This window comes from Lolium rigidum, chromosome 7 (genome assembly GCF_022539505.1).
Source record: "Lolium rigidum isolate FL_2022 chromosome 7, APGP_CSIRO_Lrig_0.1, whole genome shotgun sequence".
NCBI lineage: Eukaryota > Viridiplantae > Streptophyta > Magnoliopsida > Poales > Poaceae > Lolium > Lolium rigidum.
The window spans coordinates 83,570,812-83,596,765 of NC_061514.1; the positions used below are offsets into that span (position 1 = coordinate 83,570,812).

The 25,954-nt window shown below is 46.1% G+C and overlaps 1 pseudogene; it reads left to right on the top strand.

Annotated features, from left to right (window-relative positions):
• The first annotated feature begins 8,009 nt into the window (after nt 1–8,009).
• Nucleotides 8,010–14,227, top strand: LOC124675951 (annotated as a pseudogene).
• The last annotated feature ends 11,727 nt before the right edge of the window (nt 14,228–25,954 follow it).

Sequence of the window (25,954 nt, forward strand, 5' to 3'; positions counted from 1 at the left end):
TTTGCTCCAAAACAAACGTGTTCGCGATGCGCGATCCATTTACGGTTAGCCGCCGGAGCTGACTTTTAAACCACACGAGCACCTACAAATACAAAGTACTCCCTCCGTTCGTGTTTAATTGACGCCAGATATGAAGATATGCTCTACTAACTAGCTTGTATTCCGCGTCGATTAAAGAAGAACAGAGGTAGTATCTGCTTACGGTGGCCCGCTGGAGATGGCCTTGAATTTTTATGTTGTTCTATCCGCTAAGACCAAAACAAACCAGTCGCTGAAGATGTCCCGACGGTGATTACCGGAGGCGGACCCGGCAGCGCGAGGACGGTGGTCCGTTCCGTCCACTACGGCCATGCACATGCCATCCTGCGTGGTTTGCGCTCTGCGCGTTCGCTCAAATCATCATCATGCTCGCGCGCTCACGACGAGGGAGCAGAGCGACACGAGATGCGTTCGTGCCGCCATGCTCCTCTCCACGCCTGTGTTACGGTCATCGTGTCTGTCGGGCCGGAGGACGCGTTTCCGTGTGTTCTTTCTTTCCGCCGTGACGTGCGCGAGCTGAGACCGGTGCTAACCGGCAGCGGCAGGGAGCATAGGATGCCGGCCGGGAGAACGAAGGCGAGATTCCCGCTCCCCTGGTCGTCCCCCGCGGCGGCCCAAGGGGAGAAAACCCTAGCGCCGCCTTCCCGCTCCCCCTCTCCCCTCCCTCCCCTGCCGCCGCCAGCGTGTGCCGCCGGGCAAAGCCCGCGCGGTGCCGGCGGCGGCGGGCCTTCCCTTACCCGGCGCGTGGTGGGCCGTGCGGGGCGGCGCCGATCCAAGGCGGCGGTGCATCTCGGCGGAGGTCGGCGGGGCCTGGCGCGGCGGCGGCCGCCGAGCCGCGTCAGGGGCGTCCTCTCGCACATGGAGGCGGCAGTGGTGGCCGCTGCAGCTGCGCGTGGTGGCTGTGGTGGTGCGTGGTGGCCGGGCTCGATCCGGGCTCGTGCGGGCCGGCGCGGGCCGCGGCTCGGGCGTGGTGGCGGCGCGAGGAGCTCGTCTCCGGCGTGCCTGCGTGGGCGCAGCTGCGGTGGTGGTTGGCCGGCAAGGGTGGCTTCCTACCTCGAGCTCTTGCGGCCGCCGGTGAGGCCGGTGGTGGCCGGCACTCCTCTTCGGCGACGGTGAGGCCGGTGTGGCTTCTTGCCTTTCCGGTGGTGGTCCAAGCCGGCATCTGCATCTACGTCCATCGTCTCCAGTTCGCCGCTGGCGGCATCGGGGGTACGGTGAAGGACCAGGGTGAAAGCCCTGCCCGGTGCTTCCGGTGCGGATCACGGCGACGCCCGAGGGTGCCGCTTCCTTCCTGAAGGCGTGATCTTTGGTCCCAACTATGCCTTCCCTCTCCTCTGGTGCCAGGGGAAACCCTATGTCCAGTCCATCGGGCAAGGCGGCGGCGGCGCCACGGCGTCGTTCTCTTCTTGAAGACGTTGTCGAGGCTACTTGGGGAGAGGCCGATGTGTTACTGGAGGCTGGACATTGCGATGCGCTGCCGGTGTTGGCTGCTGGCCAGGGCTTGGGGCTTCGAGGCGCTATGTACGACGTGGTGGATGCAACCTAGTCAGCTGCTTCTCCAAGTCCGAAGGATCCTGCCTTCTCCTCGCCGACTCTTCTAGGCTCATGAGGGGAGGTACGTTGGTCCGGGCTGCCTTGGAGTCGCGGTCGTGCTATGGTGGTATCTCGCTTGGTTCGTGACGCGGTTCGGTGGCTCCGTGCTCCATCTCCTCACCTCTTTTGGTAGGATGTTGGGGGCGGGTCGTTCTCATCGGGTCGTTTGTAGCGGGGTGTTGTAAGCCGCTTGGCTATGTATCGTCTTGGGTGTGTGTGGAGTTGTATCGGCCGTCGGCCTCTTCTTCTATGTGATTGGTACGTCTTCCAGGACGTATTCTCGAAAAGGATGCCGGCCGGGGCTTGATGGAGCGCTGCTGCGGTGTGCGATGGTCCTGGCACTCTGCATGTGCCGCTGCTCTGCAACGGTCTTTTTACGTGCCTGGCTTCAGCATATTGTCCCTTTACTTTGCTAGAGATCTGCCCAGATGGTCCTCAAAGGATACCAACAGTGATTACCAAGGAAGGGACTTGGCTGACACTCCCGTATCATCCACCAAGGAGAATAGTGAGCATAGTACTTCTCACAAGATGACACTGGGTGTCAGTACAATGAAAATTAACTTAGTTCTTGGTCTTGGCTAGGTGACATCATCAAATCAATTCATGTATCAACTCATGTCTAGAATCAAAAAGTTCCTAAGAGCATCTCCAGCCGCCGTTCCCCCAAACCATCCCACAAAGAGCGTTGGATCGACAGCGTTGGATCGAGCATTTGGGAGACGTGTTTCGTTCGTGCTGCATTTGGGGGACGTCGCTCCCCAGCCGCGTCCCCCAAATGCGCCCCCAAAACTTTAAAACACTGTATTTTTAATTTTAATAGATAGAAGAAAACTCGGTACTAATATTAAATCAGTGCAACATAAACAAATTACATATAAAATTTTGAAAAGCAATAATCAAATTACATATAACTTTTTAAACTACTTCTTCTTTGATGGTCCTGCCTCATCGTCGTCACGGTGGCGCTTCCCGCTCGTCACCTCTTCCGAAGAGGCGGTGTCGGTCGACGCGTCGGAGGAACTTGTGTCCTCCTCATCGTCGACGGTGCTCGCCGGCTACGCCTTCGCCTTTGCCTTGGCCTTGTCCTTCGCTTTCGAGTCCGCCTCCGCCTTCGCCCGGGCCGCCGCCGCCGTCGCCTCCTCAGACCCTTCCTCCTCCACCTCCTCCTCCACGGCCTCCCATTTCTCTGCGCTGTCCAGTGGCGGCGGGGAATCATCGCCGTTGTTGGGCGTCGCGACTCTGTCCCACCAATAGCGCCATCCTGGAGACTTTCCCTCGATGTCGGTGTCTGATGGAAGCTGAGAGAGGTCGCTCATCTTGAGAAGTTTGGATGAATGGCGGATCCGAAAGGCCTACGTACGGGTCTTATTGAGCGCGGATGAACGACGGTGCAGAATTCGAAGAGAGCGGTGTTTGCTCTTCCGAGGAGTTCGCGCTCCATTCCGGCGGTTCGAGCGTCGGTCGACGCGGTTGCCAATGCGATGGTTCCCCTTCCCGGCAACTGCACCGTCGCTACGTAGGCGGTGGTTTTCTTTTAGTTGCATCTCTACTTGCAACTGAAAACTTTTTGGTTATAAGAGCATCTCCATTTGTGCCCCCCAAATAGGCGCTGGAAGGGCGCCGACACAGCCGTATGGGGGCGTCGGCATGCATCCTCCATTTGGGGATGTTGTTCCCACACCGGTGCTCCCCATACAGCCGGCCCCAAAAACCTTTTTTTTCTTTTTACAATATTTTGAAACAACATATCAATCACATAATTACTCATACAATATTTTGATATAGTTTACAATAAATAGAAATGAAATTACTCATACAATATTTGATATAGTTTAACACAAATAGAAATTAAATTATTCATACAATAATTCAAATTAAATCATACATTGTTGGCGGCAATCCAACGAACACCTTGCGGGCGGGGCGGTTGTGCGACGGTAGCGGCAACCTCTGTTCCGGTAGAAACAGGAGCCGCCGGTCGAGGGGTAGCGGCAGTGTCGATGGACTGCGGTTCCTGGACAGGCGGCAGTGCCTATTGCAAGCAGGGGGCGTGACGACGACAGTGGCGATCTAGAGGGGTGGGAGTCGGCTCGGGCGAGGGTGGGAGGTGGGGATAGCGGTGCGTCTGGCTGCCAGGCGGAGGCCACACGCAGTTTCTGACGTGCCGCGAGGTGTCGGCGTGCCCGATCCGCGCCCTCGACGAAGGGGTCGGCACTTCACAGCTGGTGGTTCTCGGAGGCGCCCTCGGGCTTCTCGGAAAAGTGATGAGTTGAGTCAGACTGCTCCCAGGAAGTCCGCCAATCTGAGGCGTAAAAGCAATGAAACAAGGGAGAATTACAAGAACATGGACATTGTTACATATGTTGCCCTCAGACAGAAGAACTGGTATGAGGATGTCGAGCGGGAGCTGGACATTGAGGATCCTCTCTTTTGGTGCATGGAGCAGATTTTCATTTACAAAGACATCTATGAACCCATAAAGAAGGTGAGGCCAATGCAAGCTATTGATGTGGAACTGCTCTCACATAATGACCACTTTGAGGATGTCATTTGGGTTACCTAGCGGATGGGATTGCACAAGCTCATGAAGGTCCAGTGTGACTTCAGTATTCCCCTGATTAAGCAATTCTATGCTACTCTGGCCTTCAAGAAGGACGAGGATCGCACCATGCAGTGGATGTCTGGCTCTACTCCCTATGAGGCCTCTTTCCATAGGTTTGCTGAGCTTCTTGGCTATCCCTTTGAAGGTGGTCAGCGTCTCCATGGTCCTCAACGCACAGACAAGGATGTGCTCTATGACCTCTACAACGAGAATGGAGCTGTTGGCACTATCACTAGACTGCTTCCTATTTATGGTTAGCTGCTTCGCTTCTTCAGGGCCACCATTGCTCCAAGTCGTGGGAACAATGATGCTCTCCGGGGTGCACTCGTGGACCTTCTTTGTCTTGCTTTTGAGTGTGCACATGATGGTGATGAGACCAAAGATTTCATCGTTGATGTCATGGATTATATATTTCGTGAGATTTTTGATGCCATGGTTTCCCAGACTACTATGCCATATGATCCTTACAACCAGCTTCTTATCAATAGCGCTGCTGTGGTGGAAGATATGAGTCAGTTTCTATTTGTGGATCACAAGTTCAAGAAGGCTTACATCAAGAGGAAGACTGCTGCCCCAGCTACCCCAGTTGCCGGTTCGTTTATGGGAGATGCTCACTCTAGTGCCCATGCACCCGGTCGCTCTGTTGCTCATAGGGAAGTGAAGAAACTCAACTGGTTCCAGCGCAATGTCCTGTGCATGAACATCGAGATCCACAAGGAGAACTTCGAGGCCAGCCGTCAGCGCGCAGATATACAACATACTCAGACGGTTATTCTACACAAGCTCAGTGGTGAGCAAGGTCCTCCCCCTCAGCCTCATGTCCACCCCGCCAATAGTGGATGACACTCTTCTCAGGTTTAGTGGTCTGACATCGAGCAGAGTCTTCAAAGGAGCAACATCTCTCGCGACTCTCCACCAGCTGCTGATAGCGTTGAAGACTATGAGTCCGAGATGGCCTCCGAGTGATCTCCATGGGACGAGTAGCATCGCTCTTTTCCCTTTTTGACATTTCGATGCCAAAGGGGGAGAAGTGTTATATTTAGGACTTCAGCGGGCTTTGCATGGGTAGGGCACAAGCATATGTGTTTACCATTCTTTTATTGCTTGTGTCCTCTTTCTTATAATTTGTTTAAACTATTTGGTTTGGTTTGTTTAAAACTATGTTCTATGTGTGGTTGTGACACATATTGTTAAGGATTTCGGAATTCTATATGTTGAGACCAAAGTTTATGATATGGTGTGTGTTTTAAGGTATTCAGTATTCTATATCACCATATTGGTATGACCTCTATCACTTTGTCTCTTGTTTTGTTCATGTTGGATATCTTTTGTGTTGAGACACCTAGTACCTAAATATCCGGCCCCTGAAAAACGGCTAAGGACTTTTTGGCCGAGCTCTTAGAGCCCTTGGATCCAGGTCGGATATTTGGCCGGAAATTTCCAGAAGGCCGGATAATCCGGGGGGGGGGATAATCCGGCCCTTACTTAGGCCGGATAATCCGCCCCCAAATTTCCAACAACGGCTCGATTTTGGGAGGGGTATAAATACCCCCTTCTTCCTCAACCTCATGCTGCTCATTCATGCTCAAGTTCATCCACCATTAGAGCCACTTCAAGATATACAAGAATCACTAGATCTCCTCCTCCAACCATCCAAACCTCTTGATCTTTGGAGAATCGAAGGAGAAAACCCCGATCTAGATCTTCACTAAAGTGATTTGCATTTCCCCCGCATATGCTTGAGGGCCCCTTTGCTAGTGTTCCTCTTTGGAAATCCTAGTTGTTTGTGGTTGATTTGTTCTTGTTATTGTTGTGTTGTTACAGATATTGGGAGCCTCCAATTCGGTTGTGGATGTGTGCCCCAAGAACCTTGTAAAGGCCCGATTTCCACCTCGAGGAAATCCCTTAGTGGAAGTGGGCTAGGCCTTTGTGGCGTTGCTCACAGGAGACCTGAGTGAGGCCTTTGTGGTGTTGGTCTAGCCTTCGTGGCGACCACACTCCTCCAAACATAGACATACTTCCCCTCAAAAGGAAGGAACTACAGGAATCATCTCTGTGTCTCCGCGTGCTCCACTCTCGGTTAGCTCTATCCTTATTAGCTCTACTATATCTTGTCTAGCTATATCTGGCTTAGTAGTTGATCTTGTCATATAGGTAAATTTACATAGTTGCATATCTAGAGAATTTACCTTTGTGTCAAGCCTAAGTTGAAAAAGAACTTAACATTGGTTACCACCTATTGAACCACCCCTCTAGGTGCGGCATACGATCCTTTCATATGCCATAGTGCCAGTTCCCTGTTTTCTGTTATTTTTGTATTTCAGAAAAGTTGTACAGGAAATATTCTCGGAATTGGACGAAACAAAAGCCTAAGTCAATATTTTACCGAAACGAAGACGAAGTCCAGAGGGGGGGTCGAAGAGGCGCCAAAGGGCGGCCAGACCTACCCTTGGCGCAGGTCAGGCCTAGGCCACGCCTAGGGTAGGTCTGGGCCCAACAGGCACCCCACCGACCTAAATCCTCCGCCTATTTATACATCTTCTCGGGGAAACCCTGGATACCTGAGCCTCCATCCACGAAAAGTTCTGTCGCGACCGTCATCGCAGAACCCATCTCGGGGGGTTCTGAAGCTCTTCCCGGCACCCTGCCGGAGGGGGAAATCATTGCCGGATGAATCTACATCGCTATGCCCTCCTCCGAAGTGATGCGTGAGTAGTTCATCCCTAGACTATGGGTCCATAGCAGAATCTAGATGGTTGTCTTCTCCACTTTGTGCTTCATGTATCGATCTTTGTGAGCTTCCCTACATGATCAAGATCATCTTTATGTAATCATATATGTTTGGTTTGCTGGGATCCGATGAATATTGTATACTATGCTGAGATTTATTATATATCCATGTCATATGTTATTTGTGATCTTGCATGCTCTCCGTTGGTAGTAGAAACTCTGGCCAAGTGGACACTTGTGACTCCAAGAGGGGCTATTTATGCTCGATAATAGGTTCATGCCTCTAGATATGCTAAGTGGACACTTGTGACACTTGTGTAGCACTGGAGCATTCTTGGAAGTTAGGCGCCATTGCACTTGGCTTCGGCGTCGTCTGCTTCCGTTGCTTTTACATAGCGTCGATATGCACAACTTCAACTTCATCCTAGTTGGTCCTGAAAACAAGGCTCAAAATTTTAAACAACGGCACATAAAATTGGTAGCAGTAGCACACCGTACCATGTCCATGCCGGAAACAGCAACGTAAAACCGAAACGGCGCCGCCCTTGCTTCAGATACGTGCCACCACCACGTTGAAGTTGAACTCCCGAAACAAAACAGAACGCCCCCAAATGGGCCGCCCACGCTCCCGGTGGCACTAGTCCACTTCCCCGAAACGGCACCAGCGGTTAGCCTCGCCGCCGACAGACGGGCCCCGCGGCGGCCGGATTTTGACCTCCCTGCCGGAAACGCCAAGGACGACCGGCCCCCGACAGTAAACAGTAACCGATGGTGGTAACAAAACCCGGCAACGACGAGACGACGCACGCAGAGGGCCGCAATAACCACGACGACGCCATCGGCACCAACCACCACCCAGAGAGAGGGCAGGAACGAACCTGTCGCCATTCCGCCGACGACCTCGCGCGCGCGACGCGGCCCTCCCTCCCTCCATCCCCGGTGGATCTGACGCTGCTCCTCTCCCGACCGGCCGCGCGAGCGGTTCCTCGCGGCGCCGTCTCGATTCGCCTCGCCTCGCCGGCCGGTCAATGCGCGCGGGGCGATGAGCGGGGCCGAGGAGGAGGAGGATGAGGAGGAGGTGTTCTACGAGTCGCGGGACCGCGTCCTCTCCTCCTCCGGCTCCTCCACCTCCGCCTCCGACGACGACGGCGACGGCGGCGACCGCCCGCACCGCCGCCGCCACCCCGCCGCGGCGCTCGACGTGTGGACGTCCGAGCCGGCGCCCGTGCAGGAGCGCCGCAGGAGGCTGCTGCACATGATGGGGCTCCACGGGGACCCCTCCTCCCTCGCGCGCCTCGAGATGGGCCGATCGGCCTCCTACGACGGGCCCGTCCGCCCGCCACCGGCCGCGCTCTCCCCCATGTCCCGATCCAGATCGGACGGCGCCGCGCCGGCCGCCAAGCCGCCGCTCGGGTCCCGCTCGCGGCGCGCCTCGTCCGGCTCCGCCTCCTCCGAGGCGGCGGACCCCAGGTGCCTCATCCGGAACCTCGACGACGGCAGCGAGTTCGTCGTCGACGACGCGCTCGAGCTCCGGGAGGTCGGCACGGGGCGGCAGCTCACCATGGAGCAGTTCGACCGCTGCGTCGGCCGCTCCCCCATCGTGCAGGAGCTCATGCGCCGCCAAAACATCGCCGCCTCCCCGTCCACCCCCATCCAGCGGTCCAGCTCCGACTCCAGCACCGGCACGGCGCGACGTCGCCGGCGCAGCAGCTGGCTCCGTTCCATCCGGGACGCCGCCGGTTCCATCGTGTCCAGCCCCCGCGCCCGCGACGACAAGGACGGGCGCCGCTCCAGCTCGGCCACGGACGACAGCAGCCAGGACAGCGCCCACGGCCCGGAGCCCGTCAAGGTGCGCCAGTCCGGGAAGGCCTACAAGGAGCTCAGCGGGCTGTTCATGAACCAGGAGATACCGGCGCACGACGGCTCTATCTGGACCGTCAAGTTCAGCCAACGACGGGCGCTACCTCGCGAGCGCTGGGGAGGACTGCGTGATCCATGTATGGGAGGTGCTGCAGTACGAGAGGAGACGGGAGGAGAATGGGGTGTGCAATCCTGTTGTTGCAGTTATGTGCAATGGGTCGCCGGAGCTGACGTTGGCGTTGGCCACGACGGATGGGAGCCATTGGGATAAGAAATACCGGGCAAGGGTGAGTCGGAAATCCGTGAGCTCCGAGCGCTTGATGGTGCCCGAGCATGTGTTTGGGCTGTCGGAGAAACCGGTCAAAACCTTTGAGGGCCATTCGGAGGATGTGCTAGATCTATGCTGGTCCAAGTCGCAGGTATGCTCATGTTGCTATTCATTATAAAGCCCTGAACTGTTGCTTGTGTTGAGTAAAATGGTGAACACTGAATTCAATCCTACGTCCCAATTTCTGCTTACATTTTGAACACACTGTTTACTTAGTCCTCACTCCTTAGTATTTTCAAATTTTCCCTTAGCGTGTTAAAGGTAGATTTTGGGAAGTAATACTACATTGTTGAGTAAACCTTCTTTGTCGAGAATACAGAAAACCTTCTTTGTTGTGATTGAGGGTCCAACCACGGCAGGCCATTGAACCTTGACACGAGGAGTTAAGGTTTGATACGCATTCTGCCATTCACCGTGTAGCTGACTGCAAATGATGAACCGACAGTTAGCAAACTAAATTGTAGTGGTTTCAAAACACAGGCCACATCGTACGTAAATAGGTGTTCTATGGCTCTAGGCTTCTTTGAAATCTGTTCTTCAAAAGGAAGGTTGTAATAATAATGCATAAAAGTGGCCGAGTCTGTGCTATCTGCCCTAAAAAGCCTGTAACTTGCCATTTTGTGGTCTTACTTGTATGTTGATACATCTAGTGGCAACTGCCTGAAATAGCAAAGCCAGTTCCCGAATCGTACATAAGCATTTCACGGTAGAACTCTTCAAGATAACTTAATATACTCTGCACTGTCTTAAATTCCCTTTCATTTTTCTTTTTTAGAAATTAATTAGAAACGAGTCGCGGTCTCCTCACATTGCACTTCGTGAGGGTAAGGCTTGCCACTAACACCTTCCCCAGACCCCGCACAGTGTGGGAGCTCTCAGCACTGGGTACGTCCTTTTTTTTAGAAATTAATTAGAAAATACGTGTTCACGGTATGACATGGAGTATTCTAGCACTACGAGTATTGACCTCTGGGTTTGTCTTTTATCACCTTGTCATGTGCCGCAAGTTCATCAATTTAATTACATGATGGGTTGAGAATACTACTTTGCTTTTGGGCATTCCAAAGGGATTGAATACTAGAGATGATACATATAACTCCGATAACTATTAGATACAAACAGCGCTACAGTAGATCTTCAGAAATACCCTTTGTGTGCTGCTGCACAGCAGCACTGGTCAGCAAACTTCCAACACCACCATTTTAGGCACAGCAATATTGCTGTAGATAGGTGTAAAGTTCTTTTGCTTTGGCTTTTCAATTCTTTTTCAGCTTTCCTAGCTTTGTGTTTAAGCTATTTTTTTTTTTTTTCTGCTTTGGGTTTCCTGCTTGCAAAACTTTATTCCATCTGGGTGGCTTCTTCTAATGAAAATGACATGCCCAGGTAGGGTTTTGAGAAAAAAAGTTTATGGAAAATTTGCTATCGACACTGCGCGGTAGAATGTGCTGTACTAGTATATGTTTGAGCCATATTTTGGGAACAAGTTTGTACTGATTTCATCCATTTAGGGCGAAGCTGGGTCTAGGTTTTCATAAGTCACATGCTTCCTGCTCTGGTGATTTTCATTAACATGACAAGATTACATCGAGACCATCTTTCGGAAAAATATTTGGCTCTCTTCTCACTACTACCATTTGCATCATACTCTTATTTACTAAAGCGATCGTTAGTAGCTTGGGTCGTTTGCTAGTCAAGCCATATTTGTGGAAAGCTTTTGCTAACAGGCTTATAACTATGTTAGGACTTATGGTAGCTTGAGTGTCAGAAATTCCCTTTAGCATGTTCCATGACATATTTGTTAGTACTAATGGAGTTTGAATCATCTGCGGATCACCCATTATTTGTTTTATTGTCTAGAAACCAGGGCCTACACCGTCAAGTTTTCGTTCCTAGATGTTTTTTTTAACTGAGAACTGTATGGGAGACCCTAACATATTTAAAAGAGGGGGGAGATGATATACAAAGGGCATAGCCCGAAGATTACAAATTGTCTAGCCAGGCAATGACAAAAGATGTTCTATCAGAGCAAGAGCAGAGCATGCTGGCAAGGTCTTGACTAGCATCCAGTCTAACTTTGATTGAAAGTCAGCAGCATTTGCTAAAAGAGCAGTTCCAGAAAAAGGTGGTCTCTTGTTTCAAGGTCATCTTCAGAGGCATAAGAAACCAATGTTATCAGTCCAGAAACTTTTACTTGGGTCCATGTTGTGAGCACCGAGGAGTCTACGTATATATAGTTTGCAGTCTAGTACTGATCTTATATGTTGATGCCTGGTGATACTTTATACCTTTGTGTGCTAGCTACATATCCCAACTTCACAGTTTTTAATACTGAGTTAATGACTAAAGGAAAGGAATGTGCCCAAACTATTGTTGCTAGTACTGTTTGAATCATGTAGCAATATTTCTTACACTACTGGTGTCATCACGACATTTCCTTTATTTAACTTATTTTTCATGTTTTCTGCAGTACTTACTTTCATCTTCAATGGATAAAACAGTGAAGTTATGGCACATGTCAAGCATTTCATGTTTAAAAACGTTCTCACACTGTGACTATGGTAAGATTTAGATTTCATTAGCAGTTCTCTCTCTCTCTCTCTCTCTCTCTCTCTCTCTCTCTCTCTCTCTCTCTCTCTCGCATGCCAGCATTATTCTCAAGTTTTTGTATTGCTTTGAATTCCAGTGACATGCATCCAGTTCAACCCTGTCGATGATAGATACTTCATTAGTGGTTCCCTGGATGAAAAGGTTCGCATATGGAGTGTTCCAAAACGTGAAATTGTTGATTGGCATGATCTGCATGAAATGGTCACTGCCGTTTGCTATACCCCTGATGGACAGGTTTGCATACTTTCAATGGTACCTTTGACCGAAATTATTATTTTCGTTTGTTAAGTTCTAACATCATGTTTTTTTTTCTGAAGTGTGCTCTAGTTGGTTCCCACAAGGGCAGCTGTCATATTTATGACACTTCAGGTATGTCCCTCGCAAGACCATTACAATTTCAAGCTTATTTTTCCATGTTTATTGTTTAGGCCTTACTTTTCCTTCAGAGCTGACCTGTTGTTTATTAACTCCTGTCCAGATAGCAAGCTTCTCCAAAAGAAACAAATTGACCTGCAAACTAAGAAAAAGAAGTCCAGCCAGAAGAAGATCACTGGATTTCAGGTGCTTTGCTTTAAACAACTTTCCAGTATGACAGAAAGCACATGCAGATGAGAACATTCTTGTCTTACTGAATCATAGTTACTTGAATAGTTCCTCCCAGGGAGTTCTTCGAAGGTGCTCATCACATCTGCTGATTCACGGATCCGAGTGGTTGATGGCTTTGAACTAGTTCACAAGTTTAAAGGTATTAATTATTGAGCCTTGGAACCTAGCCATACCATATTACTTTTTTCTTGTAAGTTTGCTTAATAACCTTTATGCAACACCGTTACTTTAAGATCTTTTTTTGCGAATACTTTAAGTTCTACTCATAGCTCTTATCCTTCACTCGTTTAATCACAAATTGCTGCTTGCTACTATTACCTAACTAATTTTTTGCTGTATGGAAGTTCTGTTTAGAATAGGGTTGGAGCTGTCAATCATGGTATGAGAATCAGCTTTATAAGCAATGCAATCCCTGCTCATTGATTGAATGTGACTAGCGAGAAGACCAATTGCTGTCATATTCTTCCTTTCAGCCAAGCGCCAAAACTTGTCAGAGTCCACTTTCTTTGAGTTGATAGATTGCACTTACCATGTTACAATAGCTCTCTTTTTCTTTAGGATGTGTCTAAATGTAGCCCGAGCTACATTTTAGGCTGTTTTTTAATTGAAAATGGCATTTAAAAGTTTCAAAAAATCAGAAAAAATCCTAGATGTAGGTAATGATGTATTCTATTAACGTGTAAAATTTTAACTCGAAATACTTTTAGCTCGGGTTACATATAGGCCTTTAAAAAAAATTATATTTCTCCCTTGATACCATGTGACCTCTCTGCCTCAGTTGCTGGTTATTATTTCCGATTCAATGGCTTCTGATGCCCTGCTCTTTTCAGGTTTCCGTAACACCAACAGCCAAATCTCAGCCTGCTTAGCTGCGAAAGGGAGGTATGTGATCTCAGCAAGCGAAGACTCCCATGTGTACATGTGGAGAAATGATGACAGCTCTGAGCATAGAAGAAGCAAGGGCACTGTTTCTGTCACAAATTCCTACGAACACTTCTACTGCCAGGATGTGACGGTGGCTGTTGTGTTGCCATCTACCGCCGGGTCAACAGTAACGTCCAGAACCAACTCCAGGAAGCACGAGGAGCTGGATTGTGTGCCCGAGTATCCTGACAGACCGCGAGATTCCTCTGATTTCCAGCAACAACAGAGCGTCAATGACCTAAGCACCGGATCAAATCATAGCGGCGACAGGGCATCTGCAACTTGGCCTGAGGAGCTCATGACACCAACGAAACAGAGCCCTCGATCCAGCAGTACCAGCATCCCCAACGGTGCTGGGCAAGCTCCAAGCCGATCAGCCTGGGGCATGGGGATCGTCACGGCAGGCCGTGGAGGTCAGATCAGGATACTTCAGAATTTTGGGTTTCCCGTCAGAGTATAGTTAGCCGGCCCTGCAGGGGTAAATTTTGTGTATAAATAGGTGGAGATGTGGTTTGATTTGCTGAGTAGCCTTGAGTCCCGTGAGATTGGACTTGGCTGCTCCATAGGTGTGCATGCTCGGGAATTTCGACTAACATACGACGACCTGGCACTCGAGGTATCAGTACTTCGTTTGCCCAAAATTGTACATGAGAGTGGAGAAATGCTGAGGCTGGAGAGAAATTTTGCGCACAACAATCTTTATCTGTATTCGGCTCTAGCCAGCTTTAGCTTTTCTCTTCATTTTTTTATCATCTTGTTTCCCCCTTTCTGACATGATCTTGTAAGAAAAAAAATCTCAGTTGTATACAGCTAGAAAAGCAGGAAAGAGGTTCGGAGTGTTGAATTTGTTATACAGTTGGCCTTGCAGGCTTGCAATGTTGATGTGATACGAGTGCTAGGAAGAAAATGAAAAATTGAGTTCTGAAGCTTTTCGATGTTGCTCCTCGACATGACCGGCAGTTGCATTTCTTGTGTATATATGTTGTGTTCTTTCCGTTGTCGGTTGCTCAGCATTTTCTTCTCATGCATCTGTTTCCGATGATTGAAATATTTGCTATTATTACTTTTGCTATTAGTACTTCCGATGTTGAAGATTTATCCAAATTCGAATGCATCTATACACTAAACAGTATCTAGGTATATTTAAATTTGGATAAATTTTCGACATTCTTTTAAGCTCTGACATCGCTGCGGCGTGCCGCCACGGTAGCGGGTTAGCAGCATGAGCCAGATACAGGACATTTCCTGGGATCTGATCCTGACATGACGGCACCGAAGGGGATGAACGCATGGTCGTCGCACACAACAAAGGACAAACCGATGACTTGCAATTAGACAAATAAGCATACTCAGAAATCAGATGAGCCATTTGACAGTGGAGTGTGACCAAATGCGAACTGACGAGGCCACTTTCGAGATGCATCGTCTCCGCTGAATCCCCCGGGTTCTGGTTTGCCATCTGCAACTTTATAAATTATTCAATATAATATCATGCACACCTCTGCATCTATACGACCAAAAGTGAGTGGGTCGGCGATGTGACAACTTACCGGTCCAGGGCACACGGTTTAGTGCGTGTCTATATGAGTGAGCTCAGTCGATCAGATAAGATGGTCTATTGGTCTGGTCAACACCTTTGTTTAGCAAACAAAGTAAAATGGTCACGACCAATTTACAACCTTAGCATAATAAAATCATTAAGAGTATCAGCATCCCTACAAATAATGAAAACAACAATCAAGTTAGAGTACACTAGATATGAAACCCAAAAGAAATATGTGAAACCAAAATAAAGAAAGAGAGAAAAACAAAAGTGAAGACAATACGAGTAAATTTGGATCCCGACACATCAAAAAAGGAAAATCTCTAGCTTCAATCCGTCAAGTTCCTTGTTACCACCTTCCATAAAGAAAAGTTCCTTGTTACCACCTCCTCCACATCAACTTTGCTCGTCATGTGTCCCTCTTAGAAAAAATTTAACCTTTGGAACCCAACTGTTAACGCATTCTTCATGTAACTAAAAGTTCACTAGCCTTGGATGTACATTGATAAAATACCCTCAAAAAATGATAGATTGTGTTTATGATCTACCACGAAGTAGTTTTCTACGAACTAGAAAAAATTATCCCTTTTTTTATGAAACAAGGTGTAATGGTATTTTACCCTTAACCTATATTTTGGCTAATGATGACACCGGAGCTAAGTTGTTGACTAATGCTATTTACAAGTGCATGCACAGGTTCTAGTCCACCAACGTTGTTGAAAGGTGAAAGGAGACCCCTCATTCGATAAAGAAGAGAAATGCGAGTGTTTTGTTTTGGTCTATCTCTTCTATGCTTGTGTCTTATAGGAAACACCACACTATTAAGAGGGGTGGTCTCCATGAGCTTGTTGGGGTTGATGTCTACATCACATACACACCCTACCACCACATAATGCCACCACACGAAAGTTGAGAGAGAATAGTGTGTGTGTGGAGAAAATTGTTGTTTGAGGGTATTTTTCTCAATCGGCACTAGGCCCGGTACACCTGGTTTTGGTCCGGTGCACCAATTTGTCCGGCTGCGGCTCGCCAACCAATTTGTGGACTGGTCCACCGGCACGTGCGCCGGACCGGCCTGTGCGCCTGATACGTCTCCGACGTATCGATAATTTCTTATGTTCTATGCCATATTATTGATGATACCTACATGTTTTATGCACACTTTATGTCATATTCGTGCATTTTCTGGAACTAACCTATTAACAAGATGCCGAAGTGCCGATTGCTGTTTTCTCGCTGTTTTTGGTTTCGTAAATCCTAGTAACGAAATATTCTCGGAATTGGACGAAATCAAAGCCCGGGGGCCTATTTTTCCACGAAGCTTCCGGAAGTCCGAAGACGAGACGAAGAGGGGCCACGGGGTGGCCAAACCCTAGGGCGGCGCGGCCCCACCCTCGGCCGCGCCGGCCTATGGTGTGGGCCCCCTGTGCCGCCTCTCGACTTGCCCTTCCGCCTACTTAAAGCCTCCGTGACGAAACCCCCAGTACCGAGAGCCACGATACGGAAAACCTTACTGAGACGCCGTCGCCGCCGATCCCATCTCGGGGGATCCAGGAGATCGCCTCCGGCACCCTGCCGGAGAGGGGAATCATCTCCCGGAGGACTCTACACCGCCATGGTCGCCTCCGGAGTGATGAGTGAGTAGTCTACCCCTGGACTATGGGTCCATAGCAGTAGCTAGATGGTTGTCTTCTCCTCATTGTGCTTCATTGTTGGATCTTGTGAGCTGCCTAACATGATCAAGATCATCTATCCGTAATTCTATATGTTGTGTTTGTCGGGATCCGATGGATAGAGAATACTATGTCATGTTAATTATCAAGTTATTATACATGTGTTGTTTATGATCTTGCATGCTCTCCGTTTCTAGTAGAGGCTCTGGCCAAGTTTTTACTTTTAACTCCAAGAGGGAGTACTTATGCTCGATAGTGGGTTCATGCCCGCATTGACACCGGGACAAGTGATGTAAAGTTCTAAGGTTGTGTTGTGCTTGTTGCCACTAGGGATAAAACATTGGCGCTATGTCCGAGGATGTAGTTGTTGATTACATTACGCACCATACTTAATGCAATTGTCTGTTGTTAGCAACTTAATACCGGAGGGGTTCGGATGATAACCTGAAGGTGGACTTTTTAGGCATAGATGCAGTTGGATGGCGGTCTATGTACTTTGTCGTAATGCCCAATTAAATCTCACTATACTTATCATGTCATGTATGTGCATTGTTATGCCCTCTCTATTTGTCAATTGCCCGACTGTAATTTGTTCACCCAACATGCTTTTATCTTATGGGAGAGACACCTCTAGTGAACTGTGGACCCCGGTCCATTCTTTAATACCGAAATACAAATCTGCTGCAATACTTGTTTTACTCGTTTTCTCTGCAAACAATCATCTTCCACACAATACGGTTAATCCTTTGTTACAGCAAGCCGGTGAGATTGACAACCTCACTGTTTCGTTGGGGCAAAGTACTTTGGTTGTGTTGTGCAGGTTCCACGTTGGCGCCGGAATCTCCGGTGTTGCGCCGCACTACATCCCGCCGCCATCAACCTTCAACGTGCTTCTTGGCTCCTCCTGGTTCGATAAACCTTGGTTTCTTTCTCGAGGGAAAACTTGCTGCTGTGCGCATCATACCTTCCTCTTGGGGTTGCCCAACGAACGTGTGAAATACACGCCATCAAGCATATTTTCCGGCGCCGTTGTCGGGGAGATCAAGACACGCTGCAAGGGGAGTCTCCACTTCTCAATCTCTTTACTTTGTTTTTGTCTTGCTTTATTTTATTTACTACTTTGTTTGCTGCATTATATCAAAACACAAAAAATTAGTTGCTAGTTTTACTTTATTTACTGTCTTGTTTGCTATATTGAAAACACAAAAAAAATTAGTTTACTTGCATTTACTTTATTTAGTTTGCTTTATTTACTATTGCTAAAATGGCCAACCCTGAAAATACTAAGTTGTGTGACTTCACTAGCACAAATAATAATGATTTCTTATGCACACCTATTGCTCCACCTGCTACTACAGCAGAATTCTTTGAAATTAAACCTCGCTTTACTTAATCTTGTCATGAGAGAGCAATTTTCTGGTGTTAGTTCCGATGATGCTGCTGCCCATCTCAATAATTTTGTTGAACTATGTGAAATGCAAAAGTATAAAGATGTAGATGGTGACATTATAAAATTAAAATTGTTCCCTTTCTCATTAAAAGGAAGAGCTAAAGATTGGTTGCTATCTCTGCCTAAGAATAGTATTGATTCATGGACTAAATGCAAGGATGCTTTTATTGGTAGATATTATCCCCCTGCTAAAATTATATCTTTGAGGAGTAGCATAATGAATTTCAAACAATTAGATACTGAACATGTTGCTCAAGCTTGGGAAAGAATGAAATCTCTGGTTAAAAATTGTCCAACCCATGGATCGACTACTTGGATGATCATCCAAACCTTCTATGCAGGACTAAATTTTTCTTCGCGGAATTTATTGGATTCAGCTGCTGGAGGTACCTTTATGTCCATCACTCTTGGTGAAGCAACAAAGCTCCTTGATAATATGATGGTTAATTACTCCGAATGGCACACGGAAAGAGCTCCACAAGGTAAGAAGGTAAATTCGTTGAAGAATCCTCTTCCTTGAATGATAAGGTTGATGCTATTATGTCTATGCTTGCGAATGATAGGACTAATGTTGATCCTAATAATGTTCCATTAGCTTCATTGGTTGCACAAGAAGAACATGTTGATGTAAACTTCATTAAAAATAATAATTTCAACAACAATGCTTATCGGAACAATTCTAGTAATAACTATAGGCCATATCCTTATAATAATGGTAACGGTTATGCTAATTCTTATGGGAATTCTTACAACAATAATAGGAATACACCCCCTGGACTTGAGGCCATGCTTAAAGAATTTATTAGTACACAAACCGCCTTTAACAAATCATGTTGAGGAAAAGCTCAATAAAATTGATATTCTTGTTTCTAGAGTTGATAGTCTTGCCTCCGATGTTGATCTTTTGAAATCGAAAGTTATGCCTAATAGGGATATTGAAAATAAAATTGTTACTACAGCAAATGTCATCCAAGTTAGAATTAATGAGAATATAAGATTAATGGCTGAACTGCGTGCTAGGTGGGATAGAGAAGAAAATGAAAAACTAGCTAAGAAGGAAAATGTAGCTAAAGTTTGGACGATTACCACCACTAGCAATGCTAATGATTCATATGTTGCTGCACCTCCTACTATCCATGATAAAATAATTGGTGTTGGCAAAGCTTCTACTCCTAGTGCAAAGCGCGCAAAATTACTCGAAACTGCTAAAACTGCTGAAACCGCTTGTGATAAACCGCTGAAATTTTTTCCAACCTTGGGGATGAGAATCCCATTGCTTTAGATTGTAATGATTTAGATTTTGATGATTGCCACATCTCTGAAGTTATAAAGTTCTTGCAAAAACTTGCTAAGAGTCCCAATGCTAGCGCTATAAATTTGGCTTTCACAAAACATATTACAAATGCTCTCATAAAAGCTAGAGAAGAGAAACTTAAACTTGAAACTTCTATTCCTAGAAAGCTAGAGGATGGTTGGGAGCCCATCATTAAAATGAGAATCAAAGATTTTGATTGTAATGCTTTATGTGATCTTGGTGCAAGTATTTCGTTATGCCTAAAAAAGTCTATGATATGCTTGACTTGCCACCATTGAAAAATTGTTATTTGGATGTTAATCTCATTGATAATGCTAAAAAGAAACCTTTGGGGAAAGTTGATAATGTTCATATTATGGTTAACAATAACCTTGTCCCCGTTGATTTTGTTGTCTTGGATATTGAATGCAATGCATCTTGCCCCATTATATTGGGAAGACCTTTTCTTCGAACCGTTGGTGCTACTATTGATATGAAGGAAGGTAATATTAAATATCAATTTCCTCTCAAGAAAGGTATGGAACACTTCCCTAGAAAGAGAATGAAGGTACCTTATGATTCTATTATTAGAACAAATTATGATGTTGATGCTTCATCTCTTGATGTTACTTGAGTTACACTTTCTGCGCCTAGCTGAAAGGCGTTAAAGAAAAGCGCTTATGGGAGACAACCCATGTTTTTTTACCTACATCACTTTGTTTTTATTTTGTGTCTTGGAAGTTGTTTACTACTGTAGCAACCTCTCCTTATCTTAGTTTTATGTTTTGTTGTGCCAAGTAAAGTCTTTGATAGAAAAGTAAGTACTAGATTTGGATTACTGCGCAGAAACAGATTTCTTTGCTGTCACGAATCTGGGTCTAATTCTCTCGTAGGTAACTCAGAAAATTATGCCAATTTACGTGAGTGATCCTCAGATATGTACGCAACTTTCATTCAATTTGAGCATTTTCGTTTGAGCAAGTCTGGTGGCCTAATAAAATCCATCTTTACGGACTGTTCTGTTTTGACAGATTCTGTCTTTTATTTCGCATTGCCTCTTTTGCTATGTTGGATGAATTTCTTTGATCCACTAATGTCCAGTAGCTTTATGCAATGTCCAGAAGTGTTAAGAATGATTGTGTCACCTCTGAACATGTGAATTTTTATTATGCACTAACCCTCTAATGAGTTGTTTCGAGTTTGGTGTGGAGGAAGTTTTCAAGGATCAAGAGAGGAGTATGATGTAATATGATTAAGGAGAGTGAAAGCTCTAAGCTTGGGGATGCCCCGGTGGTTCACCCCTGCATATATTAAGAAGACTCAAGCGTCTAAGCTTGGGGATGCCCAAGGCATCCCCTTCTTCATCGACAACATTATCAGGTTCCTCCCCTGAAACTATATTTTTATTCGGCCACATCTTATGCACTTTGCTTGGAGCGTCGGTTTGTTTTTGTTTTTTGTTTTGTTTGAATAAAAGGGATCCTAGCATTCACTTTATGGGAGAGAGACACGCTCCGCTGTTGCATATGGACAAATATGTCCTTAGGTTCTACTCATAGTATTCATGGCGAAGCTTCTCCTTCGTTAAATTGTTATATGGTTGGAATTGGAAAATGCTACATGTAGTAACTCTAAAATGTCTTGGATAATTTGATACTTGGCAATTGTTGTGCTCATGTTTAAGCTCTTGCATCATATACTTTGCACCCATTAATGAAGAAATACTTAGAGCTTGCTAATTTGGTTTGCATATTTGGTTTCTCTAGAGTCTAGATAACATCTAGTATTGAGTTTTGAACAACAAGGAAGACGGTATGGAGTCTTATAATGTTTACCATATGTCTTTTATGTGAGTTTTGCTGTACCGTTCATCCTTGTGTTTGTTTCAAATAGCCTTGCTAGCCTAAACCTTGTATCGAGAGGAAATACTTCTCATGCATCCAAAATACTTGAGCCAACCACTATGCCATTTGTGTCCACCATACCTACCTACTACATGGTATTTACCCGCCATTCCAAAGTAAATTGCTTGAGTGCTACCTTTAAAATTCCATCATTCACCTTTGCAATATATAGCTCATGGGACAAATAGCTTAAAAACTATTGTAGCATTGAATATGTACTTATGCACTTTATCTCTTATTAAGTTGCTTGTTGAGCGGTAACCATGTTTCGGGGACGCCATCAACTATTCCTTGTTGGATATCATGTGAGTTGCTATGCATGTCCGTCTTGTCTGAAGCAAGAGAGATCTACCACCTTCATGGTTGGAGCATGCATGTTGTTAGAGAAGAACTTTGGGCACATATCCTCAATCTCATATGAGAATAATAATTGTTGCCACATGCTTATGCATAAAAGAGGAGTCCATTATCTGTTGTCCATGTTGTCCCGGTATGGATGTCTAAGTTGAGAATAATCAAAAGCGAGAAATCCAAAATGCGAGCTTTCTCCTTAGACCTTTGTACAGAGCGGCATGGAGGTACCCCATTGTGACACTTGGTCAAAACATGTGCATTGCAAAGATCCGGTAGTCCAAGTTAATTAGGACAAGGTGCGGGCACTATTAGTATACTATGCATGAGACTTGCAACTTGTAAGATATAATGTACATAACTCATATGCTTTATTACTACCGTTGACAAAATTGTTTCATGTTTTCAAAATAAAAGCTCTAGCACAAATATAGCAATCGATGCTTTCCTCTTTGAAGGACCATTCTCTTTACTTTTATGTTGAGTCAGTTCACCTATTTCTCTCCACCTGAAGAAGCAAACACTTGTGTGAACCGTGCATTGATTCTTACATACTTGCATATTGTACTTGTTATATTACTCTATGTTGACTATTATCCATGAGATATACATGTTACAAGTTGAAAGCAACCGCTGAAACTTAATCTTTCTTTGTGTTGCTTCAATACCTTTACTTTGATTTATTGCTTTATGAGTTAACTCTTATGCAAGACTTATTAATACTTGTCTTGAAGTACTATTCATGAAAAGTCTTTGCTTTATGATTCACTTGTTTACTCATGTCATCACCATTGTTTTGATCGCTGCATCCGCTACATATGTTTACAAATAGTATGATCAAGGTTATGATGGCATATCACTTCAGAAATTATCTTTGTTATCGTTTTACTCGCTCGGGACGAGCGGAACTAAGCTTGGGGATGCTTGATACGTCTCCGACGTATCGATAATTTCTTATGTTCTATGCCATATTATTGATGATACCTACATGTTTTATGCACACTTTATGTCATATTCGTGCATTTTCCGGAACTAACCTATTAACAAGATGCCGAAGTGCCGATTCTGTCGTTTTCTCGCTGTTTTTGGTTTCGTAAATCCTAGTAACGAAATATTCTCGGAATTGGACGAAATCAAAGCCCGGGGGCCTATTTTTCCACGAAGCTTCCAGAAGTCCGAAGACGAGACGAAGAGGGGCCACGGGGTGGCCAAACCCTAGGGCGGCGCGGCCCCACCCCTGGCCGCGCCGGCCTATGGTGTGGGCCCTCCGTGCCGCCTCTCGACTTGCCCTTCCGCCTACTTAAAGCCTCCGTGACGAAACCCCCGACACCGAGAGCCACGATACGGAAAACCTTGCCGAGACGCCGTCGCCGCCGATCCCATCTCGGGGGATCCAGGAGATCGCCTCCGGCACCCCGCCGGAGAGGGGAATCATCTCCCGGAGGACTCTACACCGCCATGGTCGCCTCCGGAGTGATGAGTGAGTAGTCTACCCCTGGACTATGGGTCCATAGCAGTAGCTAGATGGTTGTCTTCTCCTCATTGTGCTTCATTGTTGGATCTTGTGAGCTGCCTAACATGATCAAGATCATCTATCTCGTAATTCTATATGTTGTGTTTATCGGGATCCGATGGATAGAGAATACTATGTCATGTTAATTATCAAGTTATTATACATGTGTTGTTTATGATCTTGCATGCTCTCCGTTTCTAGTAGAGGCTCGGCCAAGTTTTTACTTTTAACTCCAAGAGGGAGTACTTATGCTCGATAGTGGGTTCATGCCCGCATTGACACTCGGGACGAGTGACAGAAAGTTCTAAGGTTGTGTTGTGCTCGTTGCCACTAGGGATAAAACATTGGCGCTATGTCCGAGGATGTAGTTGTTGATTACATTACGCACCATACTTAATGCAATTGTCCGTTGTTAGCAACTTAATACTCGGAGGGGTTCGGATGATAACCTCGAAGGTGGACTTTTTAGGCATAGATGCGAGTTGGATGGCGGTCTATGTACTTTGTCGTAATGCCCAATTAAATCTCACTATACTTATCATGTCATGTATGTGCATTGTTATGCCCTCTCTATTTGTCAATTGCCCGACCGTAATTTGTTCACCCAACATGCTTTTATCTTATGGGAGAGACACCTCTAGTGAACCGTGGACCCCGGTCCATTCTTTAATACCGAAATACAAATCTGTCGCAATACTTGTTTCTATCGTTTTCTCTGCAAACAATCATCTTCCACACAATACGGTTAATCCTTTGTTACAGCAAGCCGGTGAGATTGACAACCTCACTGTTTCGTTGGGGCAAAGTATTTTGGTTGTGTTGTGCGGGTTCCACGTTGGCGCCGGAATCTCCGGTGTTGCGCCGCACTACATCCCACCGCCATCAACCTTCAACGTGCTTCTTGGCTCCTTCTCGGTTCGATAAACCTTGGTTTCTTTCTGAGGGAAAACTTGCTGCTGTGCGCATCATACCTTCCTCTTGGGGTTGCCCAACGAACGTGTGAAATACACGCCATCAGCGCCGGTCTCACCAACTTAACACCAGCTGAGCTCAAGAAGATTTCTCCAAAACGTCTAGATTTCCCCTCACACTGTAAAAACCCTTTCTTCCAGCTTGAGCAAGTTAGGTCAACCATTCATTCATATCTTTGATCTTTCTCTCTCACTTCATTCATTGCAACACCAAATCTTGAGGATCTCCCATTCTACCCAACCAAAGCCAAATCTCTTTGGTAGAAAGCAAGAGGAGATCCCGATCTACGATCCCACAAAGCCAAATATCATTCCCCTTGAGTTCATCAAACAAGCTTGTTACTATTGGGTTTGTGGGAAACCCTAGACGGCTAGGGTCACTCGGAAGCATCCGGGTTGTGGATTTGCTTCAAGAAGAAGTTCGTGAGGGTTTGGAGACTACCCTAAAGTCTACCACGAGTGAGCGAGTTATTCCTTCGTGGGATAGGCTCCGGAGAAGAAGGCAAGTCTTCGTTGCGTTGGGAAATCCTTTGTGCCCACACCTCTCCAATATGAAGTACCTTCCTCCCAAAGAAGGGAACACGAGAATACATCTTTGTCTCCGCGTGCTTCAGTTATTTATAACCGGTCTCTTTACTTGTGTTGTTTACTTTGTGATAGCCTTCGTGCTTGAAGTACCTTGTATCATCATCTAGGTTGCTTCACCTAGTTTGCATTATGCACACTTACTTTTCCGCAAAGCCTAAAATTGCAATAGAATTTAAATAAAATTTGTAGAACCTATGCGACCCTCCCCTCTAGGTTACCATCTCCATCCTTTCACAAGGCAAACACTTTGCCATTTTCATTGATTAAGAAGAAGGTTTTTAGAGGTCTTATAAACCACCTCTTGGCATAACCAAGAGTAAATAAAAATGAGTCTACTCTCGCGGCATAATATTACACAAAGCTTTTGCCCTGACAAGACACCAAAGCGTCGCCTCCTCTTTGATTATGGACATACTCCCTCCGTCCACAAATAAGTGTACATGCGGGTTTTCCAAGACAAATTATGAAGTGGAGTAAAAAATACATTGGGAACATGCATCTCTCCTCCTTAATTCTTTCACCTCCAATAAGCTAAGTGCATGTAGAAAACAAGAAGAATATGTGCTTAATATTATTGGGTTTGATTTCCGTGCGATGAGAGAGAAGCAATTAAAGTGCATTGGAAAGATATGAGTACACTCTTTTGTGGACAAAATTTAGGGCTAGATGTCCACTTATTTGAGGACGGAGGGAGTAAGCATAGTACACGTAATATCTTGGTTTTAGAAGACCATCGCCATCCTTTCCTTCCATATTTCCTATGAGACCAACATTCTAATGAAGTCATGGTTTTACAAGATTATCCCCTTTTGTGGACGACTTGAACCCACCGATCTTCAACAATATTAATGGCATGCCAATCTCGCGGCTCAACGTCATCGAGGCCAAGCCAAGCTTTTAAAATAGTCCATATTATAGTAGTAACACGTACAACATTGGAACATAAGATGAGCAGCCGATTCTTGGACTTGGTTGCAAAGCTTGCAAAGAACACCATTTTGCCAACCTCTTTTCTCAAGCCTATATGTTCACACATGATTTTGTAGGATGAGCCAAGTAAATATTTTGCATTTTGGAGGTGCCCATGTCATTCACTCCAAAGAGGCGTGGCGGAGGTGGTGAGCCTAAGAATTGCATATTGTAGGCCGACACAAAACCTTTAATTGCTGATGGAAATAACTACTTTGCTATTAGTCTCTTTTCATATCTAGCTTCTGGTGACCCAAAAATCCACGTCCTTGTGTGGAGGCGGTACTCATGTCTTATTCATATGTAGCTTTTCATGATTAATATGTCTTACTAATATTTACCAACATACATTCATGTTTGGGTAAATGATCTAGGGCGGTTGAAATTTTTGGGTAAATAACCAAAT